At 38.3% G+C, this 7,148-nt stretch overlaps 1 protein-coding gene across 6 annotated transcripts in view; it reads left to right on the forward strand.

Annotated features, from left to right (window-relative positions):
- Nucleotides 1-1,363: 1,363 nt before the first annotated feature.
- LOC119740410 (TP53-binding protein 1-like) overlaps nucleotides 1,364-7,148 on the forward strand; it is a 53,625-nt gene continuing 47,840 nt past the window's right edge. For all 6 annotated transcript variants that reach the window (XM_038215704.1, XM_038215705.1, XM_038215707.1 and 3 more), the window contains exon 1: nucleotides 1,364-1,494. The gene's annotated coding sequence lies outside the window, so the exon portion shown is untranslated. The remainder of the gene's footprint in view (nucleotides 1,495-7,148) is intronic.

The following is a 7,148-nucleotide window of genomic DNA, read 5'->3' on the forward strand; positions in this document are numbered from 1 at the left end:
TGAAAAGAACTTGTCCTGCAACTTTCGCTTAGAAATTTTTGATTGAACTTAAATATAAAATAGCTTCATTTAGACTAGGATTCACCTGCTGAAGATCACTGTCATAGGAGAGAAATCGCAGTGTTTTTTTTTTTTTTGCATTTTATTTATTTATTTTGTATCATCGGACAATAGGTTATCAGCAAACCACTGAAGAGCGACGCCTCTTATATAATGCACAAGCTCTGATACCGAGAATGGAATGTCAATCGTATCAAAATTAAGCCTTCGATCGGTCAATAAAATACACAAAAAGAAGATGACACATTTAGTACTTGCAAATGAACTTAGAAAGTCGCTTATAGATAAGCTTTTCCAGGATTTTTGAGAAGCATGGAAGAGAAGAGATAGAATTTTATATGGAAGAGCTGCAGAATGCTCATTTCAAAAACAGACATAGGATATATTGAGACCTAAGGAACTTTCTAGCATATTTTGAGTTTATCTTTTTTTCGAGAGTGTGCGGGGGACATTTTGCCAACCCCACCCATACCATAATGACACCCCTGCAGACGCCCATGTTGTTACATTTTACTTCAATCGTCTTCTGCTGTTTTGTTGTTCTCGCCCCCCCTTTAATTTTTTGTTTGTTTTGCTTTTAATTTCAGAGGGGAAAAGTGCCCCTGTGAGATTTGAGAGTTATCTTATTGAGCATAGAGGGCGCTGTAAAATTAACAAAACACCCGCGTGACATGTTGTTATAAGTGCATAAAATTATCAGAAATTTGACTTCAAAACCCCTTCTTCTGTTTTCTTGTTCCCCCTCCCCCTTTATAAAATTATTTATTTATTTGTTTGGCTTTCAATTCCAGGTGAGGAAAAGCTAATTCAAGTGAGTCGTTAGCATTTATAAGTGCCCCCCCCCCCACACACAATTTCTTTTGAAAATGGAGACCGTTTGGCTTTAAAAATGGTGGAATTGTGTAAATATACCCAAGGATTAACTTTCTGGTTTTTTGGGCTTCCATCTGAGGGCAGGCTTGATAAAATTACGGATGAAAAATGGGTCCTATTTGCCTGTGAAAGCGGAAGGATGCCACTTGTGTAATATATAGCTTCATGCAGGCTTGGGAACTATCACTTTTCGGGAGGTGATTTTGTTTGGGTGTGAAAATGTAAAAATATAACTGGCTAATCTACCTAAAATTGAAAAGAAATGAAAAGATGAAAGACAAGACAATAATTTAATATTTGTTTGAGAAACCCCAGTGATGTTGGCTTGCATGTTATTTGGCCCTGAACTTTGTCGATTTTACACTGTTTTCAATTGGGCTCGAATTAGTACAGTGGACCCTTATCTTATCTTTTTGAGCGTAGAGGGCGCTGTAAAATCAACAACACCCGCGCGACATGTCATGGCATGATTTCAACGAAGGAGAGAAAAGTTTAGTTCAAAAAGTGTCTGTTTGCAAAAAGTGAAGAGTAAAACCAGCTTGCGTTTCAACAGACAGTAAGGTAAGTATTTGTTAGAGTATTAGGTACACGTGATTGTTGTTTTTGTTGAGCGGTAATCCCTTCGATTCTAATTAAATCGTGCGCCCAATTTCCGGACATGTTACTTTATGTAGGGACGTACGGGACGTGCGGCCGTACTAGTAGTAGTAATGTAGGATGGAACGCCGTATTATCGCGGTACTTACCGTAATTTTCGGAATATAAGCCGCGGCTTATACGTTGAATTTGCCCATGAAATTTTTACTGCGGCTTATACACAGGGCGGCTTATACGCCGAGCCGTGAAGAATAAAACTGATTTTCAAATGTATATTTAATGTACTGGTATAAGGAAAGATCTGTTGCTAAAATGAATCATCAATAAAGAAAGTCATAAACAAACCGAAAGCACGTCCAACGAAACGGTACCGAGCGGTAAAAAGTACGGCTAGCGAAAGCTGTCTCTTTGACGTCGACATCGACAACCGTACATGATCCTAGTGCAGTGTTGCATGCATGCTGCATGCCTTTCCCATGGACCACACCATTTGTGGTAATAAAGGGGTGTACTTTCTTGGGAACAATAATTACCAATATTTCTGCTGTTTAAAAACAGAAACAAGATAACTAATACTTTTTATGGAGTTCCAAATATTTCTCTATTCAATAATCAGTTGTTCAATGTCACAATATAATTTTTTTTCTTGAAATGTATTCAAGAAACGATGTAAAACTCAAAGCAGGGGCTACAAATCACCCCTTACGAAATGAATGGATTCGTCCATAAAATTTTCAGCATCGTGTTGACTATTTTCGAAGAGAGTTACGATCGCAACTTGAATTTTGACGTTAGTAATCACAACAATTTGATAAGTTTTGTTGTAAAAACGGACCTGTTTATTCTTAGGACAAAACAAATCAGCATCTGTTGCCACAAAGCAGCATTTGTAGCCTCCAGTCAGACGACACACGGTGGGTTACATATCTCAAGTGCTGGGGGAAAATGTTATCATTTGCCGGCGCTAGCTGCTGGGCCATGCGCTAACGTTTTAGGCCGGGGACCGGACGGGGCAGCCGGCAGTAATTCCCGGTGTTTATTTCTCATCATCAATTTCCATATTTGTTTGTGTTATTGTAAGAGTATCAACTGTGAATGATTTGATATAACTTTTGTGGCCCTTTTTATAGCTTTCGTAGTGTAAATGGAACTGGTTCAGAGCATTTTGACTAGTGTTTGGAGGCCCTACAAAATTGAAACCGCTGCGGTCGGTGCGGCTTATACGCCGGTGCGGCTTATACGCCGACTTCAAATCTTAATTTGCAGATTTTTGCGTACTGCGGCTTATACGCCGCGCGGCTTATATTCCGAAAATTACGGTATCACGTTTCTCGTTCGGAATAGAGATTGCCCACTAACCTTCCAGAATTGTCCTGTCTTATGTGTAGTATAACTCTTCCTTTTTAAATTAATATAAAAAAATCTGACGGGGGGTGAGGTTTATTCCGTGTACGATGCCTGTGAAAATAGACATGCGCGGCGTGTGCGAACGGAGGTGGACTCCCTATTATCGCGGTATGCGGGAAGTGGGTTTTATAATGATCCCAACTTTTTTGTTCATAGTTTATGTTTGACCAAAACACCCCCTGAATAAAGTCTGATATTTTCCCTGTAACGTTCAAGTTGATTAAAGACAAAATGTCTGCAGGATGATTTCTTAAGACCCTGCCCTTCCCCCGAAAGGAGAACACAAATCCCTGAGGCAAGTCTACTGATCGGCGATTGAGGGCGCCATTCACTTTACACGGTGTGCCGTTTTATTTTCGCTACGCGCGGTGCTTATTTTGATCCCGTAAAAGTTGTTACAATTTCGCGCTGCAAATATCGTCGTTCGACCTCATTTTACATTTGCAGCTGAAGAATGGGAACCAGACAATGGAACTTGCATGGACAGAGCGCAATTAAAGATTTATGTTAAAATATAAACGGTACCTTTTTAGCAGACACGGTGAGGGAAAATTTTGCAAGTTTTGGAAAACGTTAATATTTATTAAAATCGTTAAAAGTCCCGAAAGACACAATATTTTTTAATCGTCCTTTTTATACAACTCGGTAGAAAATCCTTGATGACTGGTGAACTGGATAAAAATCGCCACTTGAAGGAGTTTTGACACTGTAAAAAGAGAAATTTCCCATGCCGCGATAATAGGGATGCCGCGATAATAGGGAGTCCGAGTATACATGTAGTACGGGACTACGTATTCAGTATATACATGTAGTCGTGTTCCCTAACGTGGCGCACTTCGAAGCTTACCCAACTTTCCTCGTGTAGTGTTGCCAAATCTCTTTGTTGATAAACTTCAAATTCATGCAGTGAAATACTGGTACTTTTACCCTTTTAATGCTTGCTATTTAACCTCTGTGAACAATTTTGGTTTCATAAAATTAATCCGAAATGCAAAAATGGTCGTGTCCGGAAATTGGGCACAAATTGGCGGAGTGTTCCCTAATGTGGCGCACTTGAATAAATCTCGGAAAATTCCAAATTAACATTTAAGAATGTCTGTAAACTTGATAAATTCTGATAAATAATTATTATCTCTACTTACATACCCAGCCAGATGTTTGTCAGAAAATTATTTTCTTATTTTTCGGAGCATTTTCAAAGGGTTCACTTTGCACTTGAAAATAAAATCGGGAAATCACGCCAAAATTATGTTTTCTTTTAACTTTGTAACGGGTAAATAAACTCGCGATTTATGAACGGGAGTGTTGAGAACTTGATGAAATTTCACTTTCTGTGAAATTTCATTTAAAAGTTTTGCTCTAGCTAGGTGCTACAGGCGAAAAATCAAAGTGCGCCACGTTAGGGGCCGCGCCACGTTAGGGTACATCAACAATATCGGGTGTTACTCCTAGAACTATAGGCAGCTTACCCTGCAAAACTGTTTGCCTCTACAAAACACCAACTAAGTACAAAAACGTCCATCACAACCAAGCTACATGTATTTCCCACAGAACCGCTACGTGGAGCCTCATAGACATAGTTCTAGGAGGAGTAATCGGGTGTCGGACGCTTCGCCCCATTGAACAACATGTAGTTTCATGTTACTGAGGGAAAGAAGGTCTTCATATATCATCTCAATGAACTTCAGTCATTGCAAAAATGACGATAAGACAAACTATTGTTCAAATGCTTAAGGCCAAATTAAACTTGTCTTGCCCTAGGTTTTTGAAAAAAAGGAGGAAGAGGGGCTTCTTATTTCTTTCAAGATGGCTGCCATTTTTTAGTTTCCTGCAACAGTTGGTGTTTCCACTGTTCATCACAGACACTTTTAAAGTGAAAGACAAGTTGGACAAGAGAACTGAACATATTTGTCATTTAGAGTTGTTTTGGTATTGGTATTTATTTCTGATGAATTTGTGGTATTGGTATTTATTTTCTGATGAATTTGTGGACTTTTTCGGTGCTTTTTACTGCATTTTTCAAAATTAAAAATAAAAAAAATCCAGGTGGCCTCCAAAAAGGAAGCAGGCGGGGACGAGAAACATGTTTTATTTTACTTCGCCTAACAACATGGCCTTTGTTCAAGTAGTTTGCATTTTAAAATTCGGTAACCCTTTCTTTTTTAGGACCCCGTTCCTATATAACTCAAGGTTAAAAACTCACCAAAACAGCTGACTAAATGACACTCAAAAGTAACATTCTGATGTTTCTTGACACATTTGAACAGTTGGCAAGGACACCTTCTTGAATATCAGCAGGTTAAATTTTGTAGAAAGAGGGCATGGCTTTGATTTGTGAAGGGTTAAAGATGATGATGACAAACAGCAAATATATTTAAAAAGCAAGATGGCGAACTGTAAAAAAAGGAAGGAAAGTCATATTTTCTTTGAAAGAGCTTTCAAAATGCCGACAAACATGAGGTTATCTGAAGAAAAGAGACTGCTTTAGGCTGCAAAATTCACTTTGGTACTGGACAGTCATCTGCAAAAGTCAGTTTTGAACAGAACTCGTGAAAATACAGGTATCCTAAAGTTAAAGATTACCTAAAATTCAATACATGTATTTTATAGATAACACCAACTGAAAGAACTATGCAATAGCTACAAGTAATCACACAGGTCCCTATCCGAGTCCTGTACGGACAAAATAAGGAGCCCGCCGTGTACTACATGTAATCGTTTATCTGTGCACTAGACTGCAGTTCTATACAATTAGACGGTTCTTGTTTTGCCTTATCAATTGACGGCTGTTTCATTTTACAGCCAAATAGACAATGTTTCTGAAAAAATTCCAGCCTCTCACTGCACCGTGCCACGAGATTAGGCTCCCATAATTTTGCACATATAGGACTCGGAGTACCAGGGAGGCAGTGACCCATGTGATAAGATTAAAAGTTGTACACATTTGGATCGAGCTCTATTTAATATTTTGATTGAAATTGACTTCCAAATTGTCTTTCTTCTTTACTGTACTTCCATGGGTGTGCAAGTGTGCTTTTTAGAATGTAGGTTTACCTTTTTGGGGGGGGGGGGGGTGGGGTGGCTGAACTTTATTTGCAGAAGATCAGGGTGATAGTGCAAGTTGCATTTATAAGGTCTTTAGAATTTGTGTTATGTTATTGGGTTTGGGCCAAGGAAATGGATGTACTACCAGGGGTACATGTAGTCGAGTTGCCTAGAAGCTAATGTCCAAGATTCATGCTACAGTACCGGTAACCCAGCTATAGTATTAGAAGTATCCCTAGATGCATAGCCTTTTCAGTTTTTGATGCATAATTTTACTTTTTTTCCAGTTCAGTGATGATTTGTATTGGTGCTGTAGATTTTTTTATCTAGAGCTTGTATTATATTCAGACTTTGCTTTGCAAAATCCAATGCACAAAAGTATAATAAATTTGCGCTATTTTCCCCAATGATCCCAATATCTACATTGTACAAATTTTTTTTTTTTTTTATAACAAACATTACTCAATAAAGGAAAAAGAAAAAAATGGTTGGGTGCTGTACACCAATTCTACAGCTTTTATTCAAAATGGCTCATGAATCCATAATTCAGAAGGTACATACATAGTTCCTTACAAGCAATTCACAATACAATATGCCACAGGGCATTCATTGGAAGAGACCATGTTTCAACTTATGTTGACGTTTCCTGTGCGTATTGTTTAAACACAATACTACTCTTTTTAACGTTGTACAATGTACACGAGTTTAGGTTTTTCACACACAGAGTTTTAACTTAGATTGCATACTAGTACGTTTGTAATTTTAAAATGACCAAATGTTTGTGCAATGGAAAATATGCAGATTGGCACATGTCAAATGTAGGCTTTTTTTCACAATGTACTGCTCAGCTTATTAATTCTCATTGACACTTTATTGCTCCAACTATCACCCCAACTATAACTGGGACATTCCAACTTATTGTTTGGGACGTCTCAATTATTCAAGGTGAGTCATTGAAAGTGATCTGGATTAACCTTAACCCCCTAGCATATTTTACTAGGAATTGTACCCATCCTCGGAAATTGGGAAATTGTACACACACACATTCTGACTTTGATTTTGGAAGTGTGCCAAACCCAGTAAAAACGATCATCAGTTCAGGGGTACTGTACCCATCCTAACAGATTCCAACAAAACCTGCTAAATTGGGCTTTAATGGGTTGAGT

This window comes from Patiria miniata, unplaced genomic scaffold (assembly GCF_015706575.1).
Source record: "Patiria miniata isolate m_02_andy unplaced genomic scaffold, ASM1570657v1 HiC_scaffold_5, whole genome shotgun sequence".
NCBI classification, from domain to species: domain Eukaryota; kingdom Metazoa; phylum Echinodermata; class Asteroidea; order Valvatida; family Asterinidae; genus Patiria; species Patiria miniata.